At 45.8% G+C, this 25,968-nt stretch overlaps 11 non-coding genes and 1 pseudogene across 11 annotated transcripts; all 12 read left to right on the top strand.

Annotated features, from left to right (window-relative positions):
* The first annotated feature begins 314 nt into the window (after positions 1-314).
* On the top strand, positions 315-500 carry LOC130331295 (U2 spliceosomal RNA). The gene has a single exon (XR_008874229.1). It is a non-coding gene; the product is annotated as a U2 spliceosomal RNA (small nuclear RNA).
* Positions 501-2,591: 2,091 nt separating this feature from the next.
* LOC130331316 (U2 spliceosomal RNA) lies at positions 2,592-2,782 on the top strand. The gene has a single exon (XR_008874239.1). It is a non-coding gene; the product is annotated as a U2 spliceosomal RNA (small nuclear RNA).
* Positions 2,783-4,880: 2,098 nt separating this feature from the next.
* Positions 4,881-5,071, top strand: LOC130331315 (U2 spliceosomal RNA). Its single transcript, XR_008874238.1, has one exon. It is a non-coding gene; the product is annotated as a U2 spliceosomal RNA (small nuclear RNA).
* A 2,080-nt stretch (positions 5,072-7,151) lies between these two features.
* Positions 7,152-7,342, top strand: LOC130331313 (U2 spliceosomal RNA). Its single transcript, XR_008874236.1, has one exon. It is a non-coding gene; the product is annotated as a U2 spliceosomal RNA (small nuclear RNA).
* Positions 7,343-9,426: 2,084 nt separating this feature from the next.
* LOC130331311 (U2 spliceosomal RNA) lies at positions 9,427-9,617 on the top strand. The gene has a single exon (XR_008874235.1). It is a non-coding gene; the product is annotated as a U2 spliceosomal RNA (small nuclear RNA).
* Positions 9,618-11,699: 2,082 nt separating this feature from the next.
* On the top strand, positions 11,700-11,890 carry LOC130331303 (U2 spliceosomal RNA). The gene has a single exon (XR_008874234.1). It is a non-coding gene; the product is annotated as a U2 spliceosomal RNA (small nuclear RNA).
* Positions 11,891-13,974: 2,084 nt separating this feature from the next.
* On the top strand, positions 13,975-14,165 carry LOC130331291 (U2 spliceosomal RNA). Its single transcript, XR_008874226.1, has one exon. It is a non-coding gene; the product is annotated as a U2 spliceosomal RNA (small nuclear RNA).
* A 2,082-nt stretch (positions 14,166-16,247) lies between these two features.
* LOC130331278 (U2 spliceosomal RNA) lies at positions 16,248-16,438 on the top strand. The gene has a single exon (XR_008874215.1). It is a non-coding gene; the product is annotated as a U2 spliceosomal RNA (small nuclear RNA).
* Positions 16,439-18,516: 2,078 nt separating this feature from the next.
* On the top strand, positions 18,517-18,707 carry LOC130331266 (U2 spliceosomal RNA). Its single transcript, XR_008874204.1, has one exon. It is a non-coding gene; the product is annotated as a U2 spliceosomal RNA (small nuclear RNA).
* Positions 18,708-20,807: 2,100 nt separating this feature from the next.
* On the top strand, positions 20,808-20,998 carry LOC130331254 (U2 spliceosomal RNA). The gene has a single exon (XR_008874193.1). It is a non-coding gene; the product is annotated as a U2 spliceosomal RNA (small nuclear RNA).
* Positions 20,999-23,091: 2,093 nt separating this feature from the next.
* Positions 23,092-23,245, top strand: LOC130331294 (U2 spliceosomal RNA; annotated as a pseudogene).
* Positions 23,246-25,333: 2,088 nt separating this feature from the next.
* On the top strand, positions 25,334-25,524 carry LOC130331242 (U2 spliceosomal RNA). The gene has a single exon (XR_008874182.1). It is a non-coding gene; the product is annotated as a U2 spliceosomal RNA (small nuclear RNA).
* Positions 25,525-25,968: the final 444 nt, after the last annotated feature.

Raw genomic sequence — 25,968 nt, 5'->3', positions numbered from 1 at the left:
ATCTGGAAAGTTAGGAACATCTTACTTTTTAAACATGATTTTATTGATGTTAAAAACTGTATAAAGCTGGCCCTGAGTGAGATGTACATCTATTACCTAAGAGACAAGAAACAGTTGGGGGCCAGCGAGGCAGCATCCATGTGGTGTCTGCCTCTATGGAACGAAATAACAGTATAATCAGTTTTTATGACATTTGTATAATGTTTTATCCTGCCATTTTTATTTTTTCTCCTTTTATTACTGGTTTTATTATTTGTATTTTAAAACTTTTGTGAACCTTTTATTATTTTGCATTTTAAATTTTGTATGGTTTCTTATTTATTCAATAAAATTTTGTTGAAACCTTATCTGTTCTTATCAGTTTAATATCTGATACGTCCCCTATCTGGGGACCATATATTAAATGGATTTTTGAGAACGGGGGCCGATTTCGAAGCTTGCTTCCGTCGCCCTATGCATTGACCCGATATGGCAGTATCTTCGGGTACAGTGCACCACCCCCTTACAGGGTTAAAAAGAAAGATTCCTACTTTCATTGCTACCTGCTTGCTGGCTAGCCAGCTAGCCAGCCCTGTGGGCCTTGCTGCTGCTGCAGCCAAAAAACAAAAGGTGGTGCTGCTGCTGCTGCTTCTGCTGCTTCTGCTGCTTCTGCTTGTGTCTGGCCGCTGTTGGAGCGTCCAGGCACAGGACTTCTGCTGCTGCTGACTAAATGGCCTCCTTAATTGGATCATTTGAGTAGCCAGCACACCTGTGCAGGTAGGGCATGACATGATAGGCAGCTGCCTTGATAGCGGGTGGGTGCTGAATGTTCCTAATTGACAAAATAAGATTAATGCTTATGAAGAAATATAAAATCTCATCCCTTCCCCAATATCGCGCCACACCCCTACCCCTTAATTCCCTGGTTGAACTTGATGGACATATGTCTTTTTTCGACCGTACTAACTATGTAACTATGTAACATAACATGGGGGGGGGGTCTCCTGGCTGTTCACACAGGTGTGTCATTGCTGTACATTGACCATGCATTGCTTCTGTGGTATTGCAAAGGCAAAGACAAATGCTTCCAGCCATCCATTGCACTAATGGATTGGTCATCAGCTGGCTGTCTATGTCCCGCATCAATATAGACCAAAGTACAGAGGGTTAGGCTATGCTATTGTGCACCTACCTGATGCATCAGAAGGTGCGAGGCCCTTGCTAAATTCTGTGCACAGACTTTGAGATCTATACTTTAGACTGTATCTAAACCTGCTCCAACATGGACTGACATTCTGGCCTACTTTCAGCCGATGCGACTTGTCTGTCGCTGAACAGTCGCTTTTTATGTATTCAGCACCTATGTATAATGTTGTAAAAATGCTCTAGAAGCTAAAGTCGCAGAAATGTCACACATATTTGGCCTGCAACTTTCTGTGCGACAAATTCAGACAGGAAAAATCAGTATAAATCCTTAGAAAATTATCCCCCAGTGTCTCCATCTGCTGGCGGTATTGAATAAGCATTGCTGCACTGATGGGGTATGCATTAGACGAAAAAAAAGAAGAAAAAGAAGAATAATACGCCCAGAAAAGAGGCGAAAAGGAGAAAAACGTAAAAAGACGTGAAAAAAAAGTAAGAGGAAGAGAAGGGAAAAAAAGGTGGAAATGGGTTTAAAAGTGATTTCGGCGGAGAAATATATATATATATATATATATATATATATATATATATATATACGCGCACACACACACATATATATAAACGTATTCTCCGTTGAGATATTGCAGCCGCTGCTGTGTCCAGGCCCAGGAGCCTTAGCACTGTGCTGTGATGTCACTCAATACCACTGACATCACTAGGTGTAAACAACATCTCTCCTTTGCTGTGTATGTGACTATGGAGCTGTTTGGTGATGTCGTCTATTATGGCCTTCATAGAAGCAACAGGAGATTGTTGCATCCATCTAGAACCCTCAGAACTACAGTGCTATGATGTCACTCACTTCCACAGGCCTTGCAGAGTGTAAACAACAACAACCCAGCTTTGTTGTGTATGTAACCATAGGGATTTGTGATGTCACCTAGAACCTTCACAGCAGCGACAGCTTTATGAGGAGCATCAGCACTGCTCTGCCTGAGCAGAACCATCACCGCCATAGGTTGTCAAATAACCCGGGTTTAACCCACACAGGTAAGTCCAATGGGGTGCAGGCATGTCCTCTATGCTTACAGCTTCCCGTGGGTGTTGGTTTGATACCGTTTGGGGACAGCCAAGGAGGCATCTGCAGGCAACAAAGGTAGGTGTGTGCTTGTGTGTGTGTTTCCTATGCAGATCCTAAGCCCAGTGTCACATGCAAGTAGGAGGAGTAAGAAGGGTTCCTGGCAAATCCGGGTTATGGATTGCATTTAAAAAGGCCCCGTGGGAGTGCAATGGGCCCCTGTCTTGCTGCTTAGCAATAATGGTATGGGTTTAGGTTCTGCTGTGTGTACTGGTGGTTGACTGCCCCCCAGCCCAGAGTGTGCATGGAAAATTGTCTGGCAGCCTCCCTGACAGCAAGCAGTGATAGTGCCCATGAAGGGGACCTTGTTGGGCCCGCCCCTTTCACGGTTATCGCTTCTCGGCCTTTTGGCTAAGATCAAGTGTAGTATCTGTTCTTATCAGTTTAATATCTGATACGTCCCCTATCTGGGGACCATATATTAAATGGATTTTTGAGAACGGGGGCCGATTTCGAAGCTTGCTTCCGTCGCCCTATGCATTGACCCGATATGGCAGTATCTTCGGGTACAGTGCACCACCCCCTTACAGGGTTAAAAAGAAAGATTCCTACTTTCATTGCTACCTGCTTGCTGGCTAGCCAGCTAGCCAGCCCTGTGGGCCTTGCTGCTGCTGCAGCCAAAAAACAAAAGGTGGTGCTGCTGCTGCTGCTTCTGCTGCTTCTGCTTGTGTCTGGCCGCTGTTGGAGCGTCCAGGCACAGGACTTCTGCTGCTGCTGACTAAATGGCCTCCTTAATTGGATCATTTGAGTAGCCAGCACACCTGTGCAGGTAGGGCATGACATGATAGGCAGCTGCCTTGATAGCGGGTGGGTGCTGAATGTTCCTAATTGACAAAATAAGATTAATGCTTATGAAGAAATATAAAATCTCATCCCTTCCCCAATATCGCGCCACACCCCTACCCCTTAATTCCCTGGTTGAACTTGATGGACATATGTCTTTTTTCGACCGTACTAACTATGTAACTATGTAACATAACATGGGGGGGGGGTCTCCTGGCTGTTCACACAGGTGTGTCATTGCTGTACATTGACCATGCATTGCTTCTGTGGTATTGCAAAGGCAAAGACAAATGCTTCCAGCCATCCATTGCACTAATGGATTGGTCATCAGCTGGCTGTCTATGTCCCGCATCAATATAGACCAAAGTACAGAGGGTTAGGCTATGCTATTGTGCACCTACCTGATGCATCAGAAGGTGCGAGGCCCTTGCTAAATTCTGTGCACAGACTTTGAGATCTATACTTTAGACTGTATCTAAACCTGCTCCAACATGGACTGACATTCTGGCCTACTTTCAGCCGATGCGACTTGTCTGTCGCTGAACAGTCGCTTTTTATGTATTCAGCACCTATGTATAATGTTGTAAAAATGCTCTAGAAGCTAAAGTCGCAGAAATGTCACACATATTTGGCCTGCAACTTTCTGTGCGACAAATTCAGACAGGAAAAATCAGTATAAATCCTTAGAAAATTATCCCCCAGTGTCTCCATCTGCTGGCGGTATTGAATAAGCATTGCTGCACTGATGGGGTATGCATTAGACGAAAAAAAAGAAGAAAAAGAAGAATAATACGCCCAGAAAAGAGGCGAAAAGGAGAAAAACGTAAAAAAACGTGAAAAAAAAGTAAGAGGAAGAGAAGGGAAAAAAAGGTGGAAATGGGTTTAAAAGTGATTTCGGCGGAGAAATATATATATATATATATATATATATATATATATATATATATATATATATATATATATACGCGCACACACACACATATATATAAACGTATTCTCCGTTGAGATATTGCAGCCGCTGCTGTGTCCAGGCCCAGGAGCCTTAGCACTGTGCTGTGATGTCACTCAATACCACTGACATCACTAGGTGTAAACAACATCTCTCCTTTGCTGTGTATGTGACTATGGAGCTGTTTGGTGATGTCGTCTATTATGGCCTTCATAGAAGCAACAGGAGATTGTTGCATCCATCTAGAACCCTCAGAACTACAGTGCTATGATGTCACTCACTTCCACAGGCCTTGCAGAGTGTAAACAACAACAACCCAGCTTTGTTGTGTATGTAACCATAGGGATTTGTGATGTCACCTAGAACCTTCACAGCAGCGACAGCTTTATGAGGAGCATCAGCACTGCTCTGCCTGAGCAGAACCATCACCGCCATAGGTTGTCAAATAACCCGGGTTTAACCCACACAGGTAAGTCCAATGGGGTGCAGGCATGTCCTCTATGCTTACAGCTTCCCGTGGGTGTTGGTTTGATACCGTTTGGGGACAGCCAAGGAGGCATCTGCAGGCAACAAAGGTAGGTGTGTGCTTGTGTGTGTGTTTCCTATGCAGATCCTAAGCCCAGTGTCACATGCAAGTAGGAGGAGTAAGAAGGGTTCCTGGCAAATCCGGGTTATGGATTGCATTTAAAAAGGCCCCGTGGGAGTGCAATGGGCCCCTGTCTTGCTGCTTAGCAATAATGGTATGGGTTTAGGTTCTGCTGTGTGTACTGGTGGTTGACTGCCCCCCAGCCCAGAGTGTGCATGGAAAATTGTCTGGCAGCCTCCCTGACAGCAAGCAGTGATAGTGCCCATGAAGGGGACCTTGTTGGGCCCGCCCCTTTCACGGTTATCGCTTCTCGGCCTTTTGGCTAAGATCAAGTGTAGTATCTGTTCTTATCAGTTTAATATCTGATACGTCCCCTATCTGGGGACCATATATTAAATGGATTTTTGAGAACGGGGGCCGATTTCGAAGCTTGCTTCCGTCGCCCTATGCATTGACCCGATATGGCAGTATCTTCGGGTACAGTGCACCACCCCCTTACAGGGTTAAAAAGAAAGATTCCTACTTTCATTGCTACCTGCTTGCTGGCTAGCCAGCTAGCCAGCCCTGTGGGCCTTGCTGCTGCTGCAGCCAAAAAACAAAAGGTGGTGCTGCTGCTGCTGCTTCTGCTGCTTCTGCTTGTGTCTGGCCGCTGTTGGAGCGTCCAGGCACAGGACTTCTGCTGCTGCTGACTAAATGGCCTCCTTAATTGGATCATTTGAGTAGCCAGCACACCTGTGCAGGTAGGGCATGACATGATAGGCAGCTGCCTTGATAGCGGGTGGGTGCTGAATGTTCCTAATTGACAAAATAAGATTAATGCTTATGAAGAAATATAAAATCTCATCCCTTCCCCAATATCGCGCCACACCCCTACCCCTTAATTCCCTGGTTGAACTTGATGGACATATGTCTTTTTTCGACCGTACTAACTATGTAACTATGTAACATAACATGGGGGGGGGGTCTCCTGGCTGTTCACACAGGTGTGTCATTGCTGTACATTGACCATGCATTGCTTCTGTGGTATTGCAAAGGCAAAGACAAATGCTTCCAGCCATCCATTGCACTAATGGATTGGTCATCAGCTGGCTGTCTATGTCCCGCATCAATATAGACCAAAGTACAGAGGGTTAGGCTATGCTATTGTGCACCTACCTGATGCATCAGAAGGTGCGAGGCCCTTGCTAAATTCTGTGCACAGACTTTGAGATCTATACTTTAGACTGTATCTAAACCTGCTCCAACATGGACTGACATTCTGGCCTACTTTCAGCCGATGCGACTTGTCTGTCGCTGAACAGTCGCTTTTTATGTATTCAGCACCTATGTATAATGTTGTAAAAATGCTCTAGAAGCTAAAGTCGCAGAAATGTCACACATATTTGGCCTGCAACTTTCTGTGCGACAAATTCAGACAGGAAAAATCAGTATAAATCCTTAGAAAATTATCCCCCAGTGTCTCCATCTGCTGGCGGTATTGAATAAGCATTGCTGCACTGATGGGGTATGCATTAGACGAAAAAAAAGAAGAAAAAGAAGAATAATACGCCCAGAAAAGAGGCGAAAAGGAGAAAAACGTAAAAAAACGTGAAAAAAAAGTAAGAGGAAGAGAAGGGAAAAAAAGGTGGAAATGGGTTTAAAAGTGATTTCGGCGGAGAAATATATATATATATATATATATATATATATATATATATATACGCGCACACACACACATATATATAAACGTATTCTCCGTTGAGATATTGCAGCCGCTGCTGTGTCCAGGCCCAGGAGCCTTAGCACTGTGCTGTGATGTCACTCAATACCACTGACATCACTAGGTGTAAACAACATCTCTCCTTTGCTGTGTATGTGACTATGGAGCTGTTTGGTGATGTCGTCTATTATGGCCTTCATAGAAGCAACAGGAGATTGTTGCATCCATCTAGAACCCTCAGAACTACAGTGCTATGATGTCACTCACTTCCACAGGCCTTGCAGAGTGTAAACAACAACAACCCAGCTTTGTTGTGTATGTAACCATAGGGATTTGTGATGTCACCTAGAACCTTCACAGCAGCGACAGCTTTATGAGGAGCATCAGCACTGCTCTGCCTGAGCAGAACCATCACCGCCATAGGTTGTCAAATAACCCGGGTTTAACCCACACAGGTAAGTCCAATGGGGTGCAGGCATGTCCTCTATGCTTACAGCTTCCCGTGGGTGTTGGTTTGATACCGTTTGGGGACAGCCAAGGAGGCATCTGCAGGCAACAAAGGTAGGTGTGTGCTTGTGTGTGTGTTTCCTATGCAGATCCTAAGCCCAGTGTCACATGCAAGTAGGAGGAGTAAGAAGGGTTCCTGGCAAATCCGGGTTATGGATTGCATTTAAAAAGGCCCCGTGGGAGTGCAATGGGCCCCTGTCTTGCTGCTTAGCAATAATGGTATGGGTTTAGGTTCTGCTGTGTGTACTGGTGGTTGACTGCCCCCCAGCCCAGAGTGTGCATGGAAAATTGTCTGGCAGCCTCCCTGACAGCAAGCAGTGATAGTGCCCATGAAGGGGACCTTGTTGGGCCCGCCCCTTTCACGGTTATCGCTTCTCGGCCTTTTGGCTAAGATCAAGTGTAGTATCTGTTCTTATCAGTTTAATATCTGATACGTCCCCTATCTGGGGACCATATATTAAATGGATTTTTGAGAACGGGGGCCGATTTCGAAGCTTGCTTCCGTCGCCCTATGCATTGACCCGATATGGCAGTATCTTCGGGTACAGTGCACCACCCCCTTACAGGGTTAAAAAGAAAGATTCCTACTTTCATTGCTACCTGCTTGCTGGCTAGCCAGCTAGCCAGCCCTGTGGGCCTTGCTGCTGCTGCAGCCAAAAAACAAAAGGTGGTGCTGCTGCTGCTGCTTCTGCTGCTTCTGCTTGTGTCTGGCCGCTGTTGGAGCGTCCAGGCACAGGACTTCTGCTGCTGCTGACTAAATGGCCTCCTTAATTGGATCATTTGAGTAGCCAGCACACCTGTGCAGGTAGGGCATGACATGATAGGCAGCTGCCTTGATAGCGGGTGGGTGCTGAATGTTCCTAATTGACAAAATAAGATTAATGCTTATGAAGAAATATAAAATCTCATCCCTTCCCCAATATCGCGCCACACCCCTACCCCTTAATTCCCTGGTTGAACTTGATGGACATATGTCTTTTTTCGACCGTACTAACTATGTAACTATGTAACATAACATGGGGGGGGGGTCTCCTGGCTGTTCACACAGGTGTGTCATTGCTGTACATTGACCATGCATTGCTTCTGTGGTATTGCAAAGGCAAAGACAAATGCTTCCAGCCATCCATTGCACTAATGGATTGGTCATCAGCTGGCTGTCTATGTCCCGCATCAATATAGACCAAAGTACAGAGGGTTAGGCTATGCTATTGTGCACCTACCTGATGCATCAGAAGGTGCGAGGCCCTTGCTAAATTCTGTGCACAGACTTTGAGATCTATACTTTAGACTGTATCTAAACCTGCTCCAACATGGACTGACATTCTGGCCTACTTTCAGCCGATGCGACTTGTCTGTCGCTGAACAGTCGCTTTTTATGTATTCAGCACCTATGTATAATGTTGTAAAAATGCTCTAGAAGCTAAAGTCGCAGAAATGTCACACATATTTGGCCTGCAACTTTCTGTGCGACAAATTCAGACAGGAAAAATCAGTATAAATCCTTAGAAAATTATCCCCCAGTGTCTCCATCTGCTGGCGGTATTGAATAAGCATTGCTGCACTGATGGGGTATGCATTAGACGAAAAAAAAGAAGAAAAAGAAGAATAATACGCCCAGAAAAGAGGCGAAAAGGAGAAAAACGTAAAAAAACGTGAAAAAAAAGTAAGAGGAAGAGAAGGGAAAAAAAGGTGGAAATGGGTTTAAAAGTGATTTCGGCGGAGAAATATATATATATATATATATATATATATATATATATATATATATACGCGCACACACACACATATATATAAACGTATTCTCCGTTGAGATATTGCAGCCGCTGCTGTGTCCAGGCCCAGGAGCCTTAGCACTGTGCTGTGATGTCACTCAATACCACTGACATCACTAGGTGTAAACAACATCTCTCCTTTGCTGTGTATGTGACTATGGAGCTGTTTGGTGATGTCGTCTATTATGGCCTTCATAGAAGCAACAGGAGATTGTTGCATCCATCTAGAACCCTCAGAACTACAGTGCTATGATGTCACTCACTTCCACAGGCCTTGCAGAGTGTAAACAACAACAACCCAGCTTTGTTGTGTATGTAACCATAGGGATTTGTGATGTCACCTAGAACCTTCACAGCAGCGACAGCTTTATGAGGAGCATCAGCACTGCTCTGCCTGAGCAGAACAATCACCGCCATAGGTTGTCAAATAACCCGGGTTTAACCCACACAGGTAAGTCCAATGGGGTGCAGGCATGTCCTCTATGCTTACAGCTTCCCGTGGGTGTTGGTTTGATACCGTTTGGGGACAGCCAAGGAGGCATCTGCAGGCAACAAAGGTAGGTGTGTGCTTGTGTGTGTGTTTCCTATGCAGATCCTAAGCCCAGTGTCACATGCAAGTAGGAGGAGTAAGAAGGGTTCCTGGCAAATCCGGGTTATGGATTGCATTTAAAAAGGCCCCGTGGGAGTGCAATGGGCCCCTGTCTTGCTGCTTAGCAATAATGGTATGGGTTTAGGTTCTGCTGTGTGTACTGGTGGTTGACTGCCCCCCAGCCCAGAGTGTGCATGGAAAATTGTCTGGCAGCCTCCCTGACAGCAAGCAGTGATAGTGCCCATGAAGGGGACCTTGTTGGGCCCGCCCCTTTCACGGTTATCGCTTCTCGGCCTTTTGGCTAAGATCAAGTGTAGTATCTGTTCTTATCAGTTTAATATCTGATACGTCCCCTATCTGGGGACCATATATTAAATGGATTTTTGAGAACGGGGGCCGATTTCGAAGCTTGCTTCCGTCGCCCTATGCATTGACCCGATATGGCAGTATCTTCGGGTACAGTGCACCACCCCCTTACAGGGTTAAAAAGAAAGATTCCTACTTTCATTGCTACCTGCTTGCTGGCTAGCCAGCTAGCCAGCCCTGTGGGCCTTGCTGCTGCTGCAGCCAAAAAACAAAAGGTGGTGCTGCTGCTGCTGCTTCTGCTGCTTCTGCTTGTGTCTGGCCGCTGTTGGAGCGTCCAGGCACAGGACTTCTGCTGCTGCTGACTAAATGGCCTCCTTAATTGGATCATTTGAGTAGCCAGCACACCTGTGCAGGTAGGGCATGACATGATAGGCAGCTGCCTTGATAGCGGGTGGGTGCTGAATGTTCCTAATTGACAAAATAAGATTAATGCTTATGAAGAAATATAAAATCTCATCCCTTCCCCAATATCGCGCCACACCCCTACCCCTTAATTCCCTGGTTGAACTTGATGGACATATGTCTTTTTTCGACCGTACTAACTATGTAACTATGTAACATAACATGGGGGGGGGGTCTCCTGGCTGTTCACACAGGTGTGTCATTGCTGTACATTGACCATGCATTGCTTCTGTGGTATTGCAAAGGCAAAGACAAATGCTTCCAGCCATCCATTGCACTAATGGATTGGTCATCAGCTGGCTGTCTATGTCCCGCATCAATATAGACCAAAGTACAGAGGGTTAGGCTATGCTATTGTGCACCTACCTGATGCATCAGAAGGTGCGAGGCCCTTGCTAAATTCTGTGCACAGACTTTGAGATCTATACTTTAGACTGTATCTAAACCTGCTCCAACATGGACTGACATTCTGGCCTACTTTCAGCCGATGCGACTTGTCTGTCGCTGAACAGTCGCTTTTTATGTATTCAGCACCTATGTATAATGTTGTAAAAATGCTCTAGAAGCTAAAGTCGCAGAAATGTCACACATATTTGGCCTGCAACTTTCTGTGCGACAAATTCAGACAGGAAAAATCAGTATAAATCCTTAGAAAATTATCCCCCAGTGTCTCCATCTGCTGGCGGTATTGAATAAGCATTGCTGCACTGATGGGGTATGCATTAGACGAAAAAAAAGAAGAAAAAGAAGAATAATACGCCCAGAAAAGAGGCGAAAAGGAGAAAAACGTAAAAAAACGTGAAAAAAAAGTAAGAGGAAGAGAAGGGAAAAAAAGGTGGAAATGGGTTTAAAAGTGATTTCGGCGGAGAAATATATATATATATATATATATATATATATATATATATATATACGCGCACACACACACATATATATAAACGTATTCTCCGTTGAGATATTGCAGCCGCTGCTGTGTCCAGGCCCAGGAGCCTTAGCACTGTGCTGTGATGTCACTCAATACCACTGACATCACTAGGTGTAAACAACATCTCTCCTTTGCTGTGTATGTGACTATGGAGCTGTTTGGTGATGTCGTCTATTATGGCCTTCATAGAAGCAACAGGAGATTGTTGCATCCATCTAGAACCCTCAGAACTACAGTGCTATGATGTCACTCACTTCCACAGGCCTTGCAGAGTGTAAACAACAACAACCCAGCTTTGTTGTGTATGTAACCATAGGGATTTGTGATGTCACCTAGAACCTTCACAGCAGCGACAGCTTTATGAGGAGCATCAGCACTGCTCTGCCTGAGCAGAACCATCACCGCCATAGGTTGTCAAATAACCCGGGTTTAACCCACACAGGTAAGTCCAATGGGGTGCAGGCATGTCCTCTATGCTTACAGCTTCCCGTGGGTGTTGGTTTGATACCGTTTGGGGACAGCCAAGGAGGCATCTGCAGGCAACAAAGGTAGGTGTGTGCTTGTGTGTGTGTTTCCTATGCAGATCCTAAGCCCAGTGTCACATGCAAGTAGGAGGAGTAAGAAGGGTTCCTGGCAAATCCGGGTTATGGATTGCATTTAAAAAGGCCCCGTGGGAGTGCAATGGGCCCCTGTCTTGCTGCTTAGCAATAATGGTATGGGTTTAGGTTCTGCTGTGTGTACTGGTGGTTGACTGCCCCCCAGCCCAGAGTGTGCATGGAAAATTGTCTGGCAGCCTCCCTGACAGCAAGCAGTGATAGTGCCCATGAAGGGGACCTTGTTGGGCCCGCCCCTTTCACGGTTATCGCTTCTCGGCCTTTTGGCTAAGATCAAGTGTAGTATCTGTTCTTATCAGTTTAATATCTGATACGTCCCCTATCTGGGGACCATATATTAAATGGATTTTTGAGAACGGGGGCCGATTTCGAAGCTTGCTTCCGTCGCCCTATGCATTGACCCGATATGGCAGTATCTTCGGGTACAGTGCACCACCCCCTTACAGGGTTAAAAAGAAAGATTCCTACTTTCATTGCTACCTGCTTGCTGGCTAGCCAGCTAGCCAGCCCTGTGGGCCTTGCTGCTGCTGCAGCCAAAAAACAAAAGGTGGTGCTGCTGCTGCTGCTTCTGCTGCTTCTGCTTGTGTCTGGCCGCTGTTGGAGCGTCCAGGCACAGGACTTCTGCTGCTGCTGACTAAATGGCCTCCTTAATTGGATCATTTGAGTAGCCAGCACACCTGTGCAGGTAGGGCATGACATGATAGGCAGCTGCCTTGATAGCGGGTGGGTGCTGAATGTTCCTAATTGACAAAATAAGATTAATGCTTATGAAGAAATATAAAATCTCATCCCTTCCCCAATATCGCGCCACACCCCTACCCCTTAATTCCCTGGTTGAACTTGATGGACATATGTCTTTTTTCGACCGTACTAACTATGTAACTATGTAACATAACATGGGGGGGGGGTCTCCTGGCTGTTCACACAGGTGTGTCATTGCTGTACATTGACCATGCATTGCTTCTGTGGTATTGCAAAGGCAAAGACAAATGCTTCCAGCCATCCATTGCACTAATGGATTGGTCATCAGCTGGCTGTCTATGTCCCGCATCAATATAGACCAAAGTACAGAGGGTTAGGCTATGCTATTGTGCACCTACCTGATGCATCAGAAGGTGCGAGGCCCTTGCTAAATTCTGTGCACAGACTTTGAGATCTATACTTTAGACTGTATCTAAACCTGCTCCAACATGGACTGACATTCTGGCCTACTTTCAGCCGATGCGACTTGTCTGTCGCTGAACAGTCGCTTTTTATGTATTCAGCACCTATGTATAATGTTGTAAAAATGCTCTAGAAGCTAAAGTCGCAGAAATGTCACACATATTTGGCCTGCAACTTTCTGTGCGACAAATTCAGACAGGAAAAATCAGTATAAATCCTTAGAAAATTATCCCCCAGTGTCTCCATCTGCTGGCGGTATTGAATAAGCATTGCTGCACTGATGGGGTATGCATTAGACGAAAAAAAAGAAGAAAAAGAATAATACGCCCAGAAAAGAGGCGAAAAGGAGAAAAACGTAAAAAAACGTGAAAAAAAAGTAAGAGGAAGAGAAGGGAAAAAAAGGTGGAAATGGGTTTAAAAGTGATTTCGGCGGAGAATATATATATATATATATATATATATATATATATATATATATATATATACGCGCACACACACACATATATATAAACGTATTCTCCGTTGAGATATTGCAGCCGCTGCTGTGTCCAGGCCCAGGAGCCTTAGCACTGTGCTGTGATGTCACTCAATACCACTGACATCACTAGGTGTAAACAACATCTCTCCTTTGCTGTGTATGTGACTATGGAGCTGTTTGGTGATGTCGTCTATTATGGCCTTCATAGAAGCAACAGGAGATTGTTGCATCCATCTAGAACCCTCAGAACTACAGTGCTATGATGTCACTCACTTCCACAGGCCTTGCAGAGTGTAAACAACAACAACCCAGCTTTGTTGTGTATGTAACCATAGGGATTTGTGATGTCACCTAGAACCTTCACAGCAGCGACAGCTTTATGAGGAGCATCAGCACTGCTCTGCCTGAGCAGAACCATCACCGCCATAGGTTGTCAAATAACCCGGGTTTAACCCACACAGGTAAGTCCAATGGGGTGCAGGCATGTCCTCTATGCTTACAGCTTCCCGTGGGTGTTGGTTTGATACCGTTTGGGGACAGCCAAGGAGGCATCTGCAGGCAACAAAGGTAGGTGTGTGCTTGTGTGTGTGTTTCCTATGCAGATCCTAAGCCCAGTGTCACATGCAAGTAGGAGGAGTAAGAAGGGTTCCTGGCAAATCCGGGTTATGGATTGCATTTAAAAAGGCCCCGTGGGAGTGCAATGGGCCCCTGTCTTGCTGCTTAGCAATAATGGTATGGGTTTAGGTTCTGCTGTGTGTACTGGTGGTTGACTGCCCCCCAGCCCAGAGTGTGCATGGAAAATTGTCTGGCAGCCTCCCTGACAGCAAGCAGTGATAGTGCCCATGAAGGGGACCTTGTTGGGCCCGCCCCTTTCACGGTTATCGCTTCTCGGCCTTTTGGCTAAGATCAAGTGTAGTATCTGTTCTTATCAGTTTAATATCTGATACGTCCCCTATCTGGGGACCATATATTAAATGGATTTTTGAGAACGGGGGCCGATTTCGAAGCTTGCTTCCGTCGCCCTATGCATTGACCCGATATGGCAGTATCTTCGGGTACAGTGCACCACCCCCTTACAGGGTTAAAAAGAAAGATTCCTACTTTCATTGCTACCTGCTTGCTGGCTAGCCAGCTAGCCAGCCCTGTGGGCCTTGCTGCTGCTGCAGCCAAAAAACAAAAGGTGGTGCTGCTGCTGCTGCTTCTGCTGCTTCTGCTTGTGTCTGGCCGCTGTTGGAGCGTCCAGGCACAGGACTTCTGCTGCTGCTGACTAAATGGCCTCCTTAATTGGATCATTTGAGTAGCCAGCACACCTGTGCAGGTAGGGCATGACATGATAGGCAGCTGCCTTGATAGCGGGTGGGTGCTGAATGTTCCTAATTGACAAAATAAGATTAATGCTTATGAAGAAATATAAAATCTCATCCCTTCCCCAATATCGCGCCACACCCCTACCCCTTAATTCCCTGGTTGAACTTGATGGACATATGTCTTTTTTCGACCGTACTAACTATGTAACTATGTAACATAACATGGGGGGGGGGTCTCCTGGCTGTTCACACAGGTGTGTCATTGCTGTACATTGACCATGCATTGCTTCTGTGGTATTGCAAAGGCAAAGACAAATGCTTCCAGCCATCCATTGCACTAATGGATTGGTCATCAGCTGGCTGTCTATGTCCCGCATCAATATAGACCAAAGTACAGAGGGTTAGGCTATGCTATTGTGCACCTACCTGATGCATCAGAAGGTGCGAGGCCCTTGCTAAATTCTGTGCACAGACTTTGAGATCTATACTTTAGACTGTATCTAAACCTGCTCCAACATGGACTGACATTCTGGCCTACTTTCAGCCGATGCGACTTGTCTGTCGCTGAACAGTCGCTTTTTATGTATTCAGCACCTATGTATAATGTTGTAAAAATGCTCTAGAAGCTAAAGTCGCAGAAATGTCACACATATTTGGCCTGCAACTTTCTGTGCGACAAATTCAGACAGGAAAAATCAGTATAAATCCTTAGAAAATTATCCCCCAGTGTCTCCATCTGCTGGCGGTATTGAATAAGCACTGCACTGATGGGGTATGCATTAGACGAAAAAAAAGAAGAAAAAGAAGAATAATACGCCCAGAAAAGAGGCGAAAAGGAGAAAAACGTAAAAAAACGTGAAAAAAAAGTAAGAGGAAGAGAAGGGAAAAAAAGGTGGAAATGGGTTTAAAAGTGATTTCGGCGGAGAAATATATATATATATATATATATATATATATATATATATATATATACGCGCACACACACACATATATATAAACGTATTCTCCGTTGAGATATTGCAGCCGCTGCTGTGTCCAGGCCCAGGAGCCTTAGCACTGTGCTGTGATGTCACTCAATACCACTGACATCACTAGGTGTAAACAACATCTCTCCTTTGCTGTGTATGTGACTATGGAGCTGTTTTGGTGATGTCGTCTATTATGGCCTTCATAGAAGCAACAGGAGATTGTTGCATCCATCTAGAACCCTCAGAACTACAGTGCTATGATGTCACTCACTTCCACAGGCCTTGCAGAGTGTAAACAACAACAACCCAGCTTTGTTGTGTATGTAACCATAGGGATTTGTGATGTCACCTAGAACCTTCACAGCAGCGACAGCTTTATGAGGAGCATCAGCACTGCTCTGCCTGAGCAGAACCATCACCGCCATAGGTTGTCAAATAACCCGGGTTTAACCCACACAGGTAAGTCCAATGGGGTGCAGGCATGTCCTCTATGCTTACAGCTTCCCGTGGGTGTTGGTTTGATACCGTTTGGGGACAGCCAAGGAGGCATCTGCAGGCAACAAAGGTAGGTGTGTGCTTGTGTGTGTGTTTCCTATGCAGATCCTAAGCCCAGTGTCACATGCAAGTAGGAGGAGTAAGAAGGGTTCCTGGCAAATCCGGGTTATGGATTGCATTTAAAAAGGCCCCGTGGGAGTGCAATGGGCCCCTGTCTTGCTGCTTAGCAATAATGGTATGGGTTTAGGTTCTGCTGTGTGTACTGGTGGTTGACTGCCCCCCAGCCCAGAGTGTGCATGGAAAATTGTCTGGCAGCCTCCCTGACAGCAAGCAGTGATAGTGCCCATGAAGGGGACCTTGTTGGGCCCGCCCCTTTCACGGTTATCGCTTCTCGGCCTTTTGGCTAAGATCAAGTGTAGTATCTGTTCTTATCAGTTTAATATCTGATACGTCCCCTATCTGGGGACCATATATTAAATGGATTTTTGAGAACGGGGGCCGATTTCGAAGCTTGCTTCCGTCGCCCTATGCATTGACCCGATATGGCAGTATCTTCGGGTACAGTGCACCACCCCCTTACAGGGTTAAAAAGAAAGATTCCTACTTTCATTGCTACCTGCTTGCTGGCTAGCCAGCTAGCCAGCCCTGTGGGCCTTGCTGCTGCTGCAGCCAAAAAACAAAAGGTGGTGCTGCTGCTGCTGCTTCTGCTGCTTCTGCTTGTGTCTGGCCGCTGTTGGAGCGTCCAGGCACAGGACTTCTGCTGCTGCTGACTAAATGGCCTCCTTAATTGGATCATTTGAGTAGCCAGCACACCTGTGCAGGTAGGGCATGACATGATAGGCAGCTGCCTTGATAGCGGGTGGGTGCTGAATGTTCCTAATTGACAAAATAAGATTAATGCTTATGAAGAAATATAAAATCTCATCCCTTCCCCAATATCGCGCCACACCCCTACCCCTTAATTCCCTGGTTGAACTTGATGGACATATGTCTTTTTTCGACCGTACTAACTATGTAACTATGTAACATAACATGGGGGGGGGGTCTCCTGGCTGTTCACACAGGTGTGTCATTGCTGTACATTGACCATGCATTGCTTCTGTGGTATTGCAAAGGCAAAGACAAATGCTTCCAGCCATCCATTGCACTAATGGATTGGTCATCAGCTGGCTGTCTATGTCCCGCATCAATATAGACCAAAGTACAGAGGGTTAGGCTATGCTATTGTGCACCTACCTGATGCATCAGAAGGTGCGAGGCCCTTGCTAAATTCTGTGCACAGACTTTGAGATCTATACTTTAGACTGTATCTAAACCTGCTCCAACATGGACTGACATTCTGGCCTACTTTCAGCCGATGCGACTTGTCTGTCGCTGAACAGTCGCTTTTTATGTATTCAGCACCTATGTATAATGTTGTAAAAATGCTCTAGAAGCTAAAGTCGCAGAAATGTCACACATATTTGGCCTGCAACTTTCTGTGCGACAAATTCAGACAGGAAAAATCAGTATAAATCCTTAGAAAATTATCCCCCAGTGTCTCCATCTGCTGGCGGTATTGAATAAGCATTGCTGCACTGATGGGGTATGCATTAGACGAAAAAAAAGAAGAAAAAGAAGAATAATACGCCCAGAAAAGAGGCGAAAAGGAGAAAAACGTAAAAAAACGTGAAAAAAAAGTAAGAGGAAGAGAAGGGAAAAAAAGGTGGAAATGGGTTTAAAAGTGATTTCGGCGGAGAAATATATATATATATATATATATATATATATATATATATACGCGCACACACACACATATATATAAACGTATTCTCCGTTGAGATATTGCAGCCGCTGCTGTGTCCAGGCCCAGGAGCCTTAGCACTGTGCTGTGATGTCACTCAATACCACTGACATCACTAGGTGTAAACAACATCTCTCCTTTGCTGTGTATGTGACTATGGAGCTGTTTGGTGATGTCGTCTATTATGGCCTTCATAGAAGCAACAGGAGATTGTTGCATCCATCTAGAACCCTCAGAACTACAGTGCTATGATGTCACTCACTTCCACAGGCCTTGCAGAGTGTAAACAACAACAACCCAGCTTTGTTGTGTATGTAACCATAGGGATTTGTGATGTCACCTAGAACCTTCACAGCAGCGACAGCTTTATGAGGAGCATCAGCACTGCTCTGCCTGAGCAGAACCATCACCGCCATAGGTTGTCAAATAACCCGGGTTTAACCCACACAGGTAAGTCCAATGGGGTGCAGGCATGTCCTCTATGCTTACAGCTTCCCGTGGGTGTTGGTTTGATACCGTTTGGGGACAGCCAAGGAGGCATCTGCAGGCAACAAAGGTAGGTGTGTGCTTGTGTGTGTGTTTCCTATGCAGATCCTAAGCCCAGTGTCACATGCAAGTAGGAGGAGTAAGAAGGGTTCCTGGCAAATCCGGGTTATGGATTGCATTTAAAAAGGCCCCGTGGGAGTGCAATGGGCCCCTGTCTTGCTGCTTAGCAATAATGGTATGGGTTTAGGTTCTGCTGTGTGTACTGGTGGTTGACTGCCCCCCAGCCCAGAGTGTGCATGGAAAATTGTCTGGCAGCCTCCCTGACAGCAAGCAGTGATAGTGCCCATGAAGGGGACCTTGTTGGGCCCGCCCCTTTCACGGTTATCGCTTCTCGGCCTTTTGGCTAAGATCAAGTGTAGTATCTGTTCTTATCAGTTTAATATCTGATACGTCCCCTATCTGGGGACCATATATTAAATGGATTTTTGAGAACGGGGGCCGATTTCGAAGCTTGCTTCCGTCGCCCTATGCATTGACCCGATATGGCAGTATCTTCGGGTACAGTGCACCACCCCCTTACAGGGTTAAAAAGAAAGATTCCTACTTTCATTGCTACCTGCTTGCTGGCTAGCCAGCTAGCCAGCCCTGTGGGCCTTGCTGCTGCTGCAGCCAAAAAACAAAAGGTGGTGCTGCTGCTGCTGCTTCTGCTGCTTCTGCTTGTGTCTGGCCGCTGTTGGAGCGTCCAGGCACAGGACTTCTGCTGCTGCTGACTAAATGGCCTCCTTAATTGGATCATTTGAGTAGCCAGCACACCTGTGCAGGTAGGGCATGACATGATAGGCAGCTGCCTTGATAGCGGGTGGGTGCTGAATGTTCCTAATTGACAAAATAAGATTAATGCTTATGAAGAAATATAAAATCTCATCCCTTCCCCAATATCGCGCCACACCCCTACCCCTTAATTCCCTGGTTGAACTTGATGGACATATGTCTTTTTTCGACCGTACTAACTATGTAACTATGTAACATAACATGGGGGGGGGGTCTCCTGGCTGTTCACACAGGTGTGTCATTGCTGTACATTGACCATGCATTGCTTCTGTGGTATTGCAAAGGCAAAGACAAATGCTTCCAGCCATCCATTGCACTAATGGATTGGTCATCAGCTGGCTGTCTATGTCCCGCATCAATATAGACCAAAGTACAGAGGGTTAGGCTATGCTATTGTGCACCTACCTGATGCATCAGAAGGTGCGAGGCCCTTGCTAAATTCTGTGCACAGACTTTGAGATCTATACTTTAGACTGTATCTAAACCTGCTCCAACATGGACTGACATTCTGGCCTACTTTCAGCCGATGCGACTTGTCTGTCGCTGAACAGTCGCTTTTTATGTATTCAGCACCTATGTATAATGTTGTAAAAATGCTCTAGAAGCTAAAGTCGCAGAAATGTCACACATATTTGGCCTGCAACTTTCTGTGCGACAAATTCAGACAGGAAAAATCAGTATAAATCCTTAGAAAATTATCCCCCAGTGTCTCCATCTGCTGGCGGTATTGAATAAGCATTGCTGCACTGATGGGGTATGCATTAGACGAAAAAAAAGAAGAAAAAGAAGAATAATACGCCCAGAAAAGAGGCGAAAAGGAGAAAAACGTAAAAAAACGTGAAAAAAAAGTAAGAGGAAGAGAAGGGAAAAAAAGGTGGAAATGGGTTTAAAAGTGATTTCGGCGGAGAAATATATATATATATATATATATATATATATATATATATATATATATATATATATATATATACACGCACACACACACATATATATAAACGTATTCTCCGTTGAGATATTGCAGCCGCTGCTGTGTCCAGGCCCAGGAGCCTTAGCACTGTGCTGTGATGTCACTCAATACCACTGACATCACTAGGTGTAAACAACATCTCTCCTTTGCTGTGTATGTGACTATGGAGCTGTTTGGTGATGTCGTCTATTATGGCCTTCATAGAAGCAACAGGAGATTGTTGCATCCATCTAGAACCCTCAGAACTACAGTGCTATGATGTCACTCACTTCCACAGGCCTTGCAGAGTGTAAACAACAACAACCCAGCTTTGTTGTGTATGTAACCATAGGGATTTGTGATGTCACCTAGAACCTTCACAGCAGCGACAGCTTTATGAGGAGCATCAGCACTGCTCTGCCTGAGCAGAACCATCACCGCCATAGGTTGTCAAATAACCCGGGTTTAACCCACACAGGTAAGTCCAATGGGGTGCAGGCATGTCCTCTATGCTTACAGCTTCCCGTGGGTGTTGGTTTGATACCGTTTGGGGACAGCCAAGGAGGCATCTGCAGGCAACAAAGGTAGGTGTGTGCTTGTGTGTGTGTTTCCTATGCAGATCCTAAGCCCAGTGTCACATGCAAGTAGGAGGAGTAAGAAGGGTTCCTGGCAAATCCGGGTTATGGATTGCATTTAAAAAGGCCCCGTGGGAGTGCAATGGGCCCCTGTCTTGCTGCTTAGCAATAATGGTATGGGTTTAGGTTCTGCTGTGTGTACTGGTGGTTGACTGCCCCCCAGCCCAGAGTGTGCATGGAAAATTGTCTGGCAGCCTCCCTGACAGCAAGCAGTGATAGTGCCCATGAAGGGGACCTTGTTGGGCCCGCCCCTTTCACGGTTATCGCTTCTCGGCCTTTTGGCTAAGATCAAGTGTAGTATCTGTTCTTATCAGTTTAATATCTGATACGTCCCCTATCTGGGGACCATATATTAAATGGATTTTTGAGAACGGGGGCCGATTTCGAAGCTTGCTTCCGTCGCCCTATGCATTGACCCGATATGGCAGTATCTTCGGGTACAGTGCACCACCCCCTTACAGGGTTAAAAAGAAAGATTCCTACTTTCATTGCTACCTGCTTGCTGGCTAGCCAGCTAGCCAGCCCTGTGGGCCTTGCTGCTGCTGCAGCCAAAAAACAAAAGGTGGTGCTGCTGCTGCTGCTTCTGCTGCTTCTGCTTGTGTCTGGCCGCTGTTGGAGCGTCCAGGCACAGGACTTCTGCTGCTGCTGACTAAATGGCCTCCTTAATTGGATCATTTGAGTAGCCAGCACACCTGTGCAGGTAGGGCATGACATGATAGGCAGCTGCCTTGATAGCGGGTGGGTGCTGAATGTTCCTAATTGACAAAATAAGATTAATGCTTATGAAGAAATATAAAATCTCATCCCTTCCCCAATATCGCGCCACACCCCTACCCCTTAATTCCCTGGTTGAACTTGATGGACATATGTCTTTTTTCGACCGTACTAACTATGTAACTATGTAACATAACATGGGGGGGGGGGTCTCCTGGCTGTTCACACAGGTGTGTCATTGCTGTACATTGACCATGCATTGCTTCTGTGGTATTGCAAAGGCAAAGACAAATGCTTCCAGCCATCCATTGCACTAATGGATTGGTCATCAGCTGGCTGTCTATGTCCCGCATCAATATAGACCAAAGTACAGAGGGTTAGGCTATGCTATTGTGCACCTACCTGATGCATCAGAAGGTGCGAGGCCCTTGCTAAATTCTGTGCACAGACTTTGAGATCTATACTTTAGACTGTATCTAAACCTGCTCCAACATGGACTGACATTCTGGCCTACTTTCAGCCGATGCGACTTGTCTGTCGCTGAACAGTCGCTTTTTATGTATTCAGCACCTATGTATAATGTTGTAAAAATGCTCTAGAAGCTAAAGTCGCAGAAATGTCACACATATTTGGCCTGCAACTTTCTGTGCGACAAATTCAGACAGGAAAAATCAGTATAAATCCTTAGAAAATTATCCCCCAGTGTCTCCATCTGCTGGCGGTATTGAATAAGCATTGCTGCACTGATGGGGTATGCATTAGACGAAAAAAAAGAAGAAAAAGAAGAATAATACGCCCAGAAAAGAGGCGAAAAGGAGAAAAACGTAAAAAAACGTGAAAAAAAAGTAAGAGGAAGAGAAGGGAAAAAAAGGTGGAAATGGGTTTAAAAGTGATTTCGGCGGAGAAATATATATATATATATATATATATATATATATATATATATATATATATATATACGCGCACACACACACATATATATAAACGTATTCTCCGTTGAGATATTGCAGCCGCTGCTGTGTCCAGGCCCAGGAGCCTTAGCACTGTGCTGTGATGTCACTCAATACCACTGACATCACTAGGTGTAAACAACATCTCTCCTTTGCTGTGTATGTGACTATGGAGCTGTTTGGTGATGTCGTCTATTATGGCCTTCATAGAAGCAACAGGAGATTGTTGCATCCATCTAGAACCCTCAGAACTACAGTGCTATGATGTCACTCACTTCCACAGGCCTTGCAGAGTGTAAACAACAACAACCCAGCTTTGTTGTGTATGTAACCATAGGGATTTGTGATGTCACCTAGAACCTTCACAGCAGCGACAGCTTTATGAGGAGCATCAGCACTGCTCTGCCTGAGCAGAACCATCACCGCCATAGGTTGTCAAATAACCCGGGTTTAACCCACACAGGTAAGTCCAATGGGGTGCAGGCATGTCCTCTATGCTTACAGCTTCCCGTGGGTGTTGGTTTGATACCGTTTGGGGACAGCCAAGGAGGCATCTGCAGGCAACAAAGGTAGGTGTGTGCTTGTGTGTGTGTTTCCTATGCAGATCCTAAGCCCAGTGTCACATGCAAGTAGGAGGAGTAAGAAGGGTTCCTGGCAAATCCGGGTTATGGATTGCATTTAAAAAGGCCCCGTGGGAGTGCAATGGGCCCCTGTCTTGCTGCTTAGCAATAATGGTATGGGTTTAGGTTCTGCTGTGTGTACTGGTGGTTGACTGCCCCCCAGCCCAGAGTGTGCATGGAAAATTGTCTGGCAGCCTCCCTGACAGCAAGCAGTGATAGTGCCCATGAAGGGGACCTTGTTGGGCCCGCCCCTTTCACGGTTATCGCTTCTCGGCCTTTTGGCTAAGATCAAGTGTAGTATCTGGGGACCATATATTAAATGGATTTTTGAGAACGGGGGCCTATTTCGAAGCTTGCTTCCGTCGCCCTATGCATTGACCCGATATGGCAGTATCTTCGGGTACAGTGCACCACCCCCTTACAGGGTTAAAAAGAAAGATTCCTACTTTCATTGCTACCTGCTTGCTGGCTAGCCAGCTAGCCAGCCCTGTGGGCCTTGCTGCTGCTGCAGCCAAAAAACAAAAGGTGGTGCTGCTGCTGCTGCTTCTGCTGCTTCTGCTTGTGTCTGGCCGCTGTTGGAGCGTCCAGGCACAGGACTTCTGCTGCTGCTGACTAAATGGCCTCCTTAATTGGATCATTTGAGTAGCCAGCACACCTGTGCAGGTAGGGCATGACATGATAGGCAGCTGCCTTGATAGCGGGTGGGTGCTGAATGTTCCTAATTGACAAAATAAGATTAATGCTTATGAAGAAATATAAAATCTCATCCCTTCCCCAATATCGCGCCACACCCCTACCCCTTAATTCCCTGGTTGAACTTGATGGACATATGTCTTTTTTCGACCGTACTAACTATGTAACTATGTAACATAACATGGGGGGGGGGGGTCTCCTGGCTGTTCACACAGGTGTGTCATTGCTGTACATTGACCATGCATTGCTTCTGTGGTATTGCAAAGGCAAAGACAAATGCTTCCAGCCATCCATTGCACTAATGGATTGGTCATCAGCTGGCTGTCTATGTCCCGCATCAATATAGACCAAAGTACAGAGGGTTAGGCTATGCTATTGTGCACCTACCTGATGCATCAGAAGGTGCGAGGCCCTTGCTAAATTCTGTGCACAGACTTTGAGATCTATACTTTAGACTGTATCTAAACCTGCTCCAACATGGACTGACATTCTGGCCTACTTTCAGCCGATGCGACTTGTCTGTCGCTGAACAGTCGCTTTTTATGTATTCAGCACCTATGTATAATGTTGTAAAAATGCTCTAGAAGCTAAAGTCGCAGAAATGTCACACATATTTGGCCTGCAACTTTCTGTGCGACAAATTCAGACAGGAAAAATCAGTATAAATCCTTAGAAAATTATCCCCCAGTGTCTCCATCTGCTGGCGGTATTGAATAAGCATTGCTGCACTGATGGGGTATGCATTAGACGAAAAAAAAGAAGAAAAAGAAGAATAATACGCCCAGAAAAGAGGCGAAAAGGAGAAAAACGTAAAAAAACGTGAAAAAAAAGTAAGAGGAAGAGAAGGGAAAAAAAGGTGGAAATGGGTTTAAAAGTGATTTCGGCGGAGAAATATATATATATATATATATATATATATATATATATATATATATATACGCGCACACACACACATATATATAAACGTATTCTCCGTTGAGATATTGCAGCCGCTGCTGTGTCCAGGCCCAGGAGCCTTAGCACTGTGCTGTGATGTCACTCAATACCACTGACATCACTAGGTGTAAACAACATCTCTCCTTTGCTGTGTATGTGACTATGGAGCTGTTTGGTGATGTCGTCTATTATGGCCTTCATAGAAGCAACAGGAGATTGTTGCATCCATCTAGAACCCTCAGAACTACAGTGCTATGATGTCACTCACTTCCACAGGCCTTGCAGAGTGTAAACAACAACAACCCAGCTTTGTTGTGTATGTAACCATAGGGATTTGTGATGTCACCTAGAACCTTCACAGCAGCGACAGCTTTATGAGGAGCATCAGCACTGCTCTGCCTGAGCAGAACCATCACCGCCATAGGTTGTCAAATAACCCGGGTTTAACCCACACAGGTAAGTCCAATGGGGTGCAGGCATGTCCTCTATGCTTACAGCTTCCCGTGGGTGTTGGTTTGATACCGTTTGGGGACAGCCAAGGAGGCATCTGCAGGCAACAAAGGTAGGTGTGTGCTTGTGTGTGTGTTTCCTATGCAGATCCTAAGCCCAGTGTCACATGCAAGTAGGAGGAGTAAGAAGGGTTCCTGGCAAATCCGGGTTATGGATTGCATTTAAAAAGGCCCCGTGGGAGTGCAATGGGCCCCTGTCTTGCTGCTTAGCAATAATGGTATGGGTTTAGGTTCTGCTGTGTGTACTGGTGGTTGACTGCCCCCCAGCCCAGAGTGTGCATGGAAAATTGTCTGGCAGCCTCCCTGACAGCAAGCAGTGATAGTGCCCATGAAGGGGACCTTGTTGGGCCCGCCCCTTTCACGGTTATCGCTTCTCGGCCTTTTGGCTAAGATCAAGTGTAGTATCTGTTCTTATCAGTTTAATATCTGATACGTCCCCTATCTGGGGACCATATATTAAATGGATTTTTGAGAACGGGGGCCGATTTCGAAGCTTGCTTCCGTCGCCCTATGCATTGACCCGATATGGCAGTATCTTCGGGTACAGTGCACCACCCCCTTACAGGGTTAAAAAGAAAGATTCCTACTTTCATTGCTACCTGCTTGCTGGCTAGCCAGCTAGCCAGCCCTGTGGGCCTTGCTGCTGCTGCAGCCAAAAAACAAAAGGTGGTGCTGCTGCTGCTGCTTCTGCTGCTTCTGCTTGTGTCTGGCCGCTGTTGGAGCGTCCAGGCACAGGACTTCTGCTGCTGCTGACTAAATGGCCTCCTTAATTGGATCATTTGAGTAGCCAGCACACCTGTGCAGGTAGGGCATGACATGATAGGCAGCTGCCTTGATAGCGGGTGGGTGCTGAATGTTCCTAATTGACAAAATAAGATTAATGCTTATGAAGAAATATAAAATCTCATCCCTTCCCCAATATCGCGCCACACCCCTACCCCTTAATTCCCTGGTTGAACTTGATGGACATATGTCTTTTTTCGACCGTACTAACTATGTAA

This window comes from Hyla sarda, unplaced genomic scaffold (assembly GCF_029499605.1).
Source record: "Hyla sarda isolate aHylSar1 unplaced genomic scaffold, aHylSar1.hap1 scaffold_347, whole genome shotgun sequence".
Classification (NCBI taxonomy): Eukaryota; Metazoa; Chordata; class Amphibia; order Anura; family Hylidae; genus Hyla; species Hyla sarda.
Note: the sequence above shows the minus strand (reverse complement) of the source record. Positions and strands in the feature narration are given on the sequence as shown.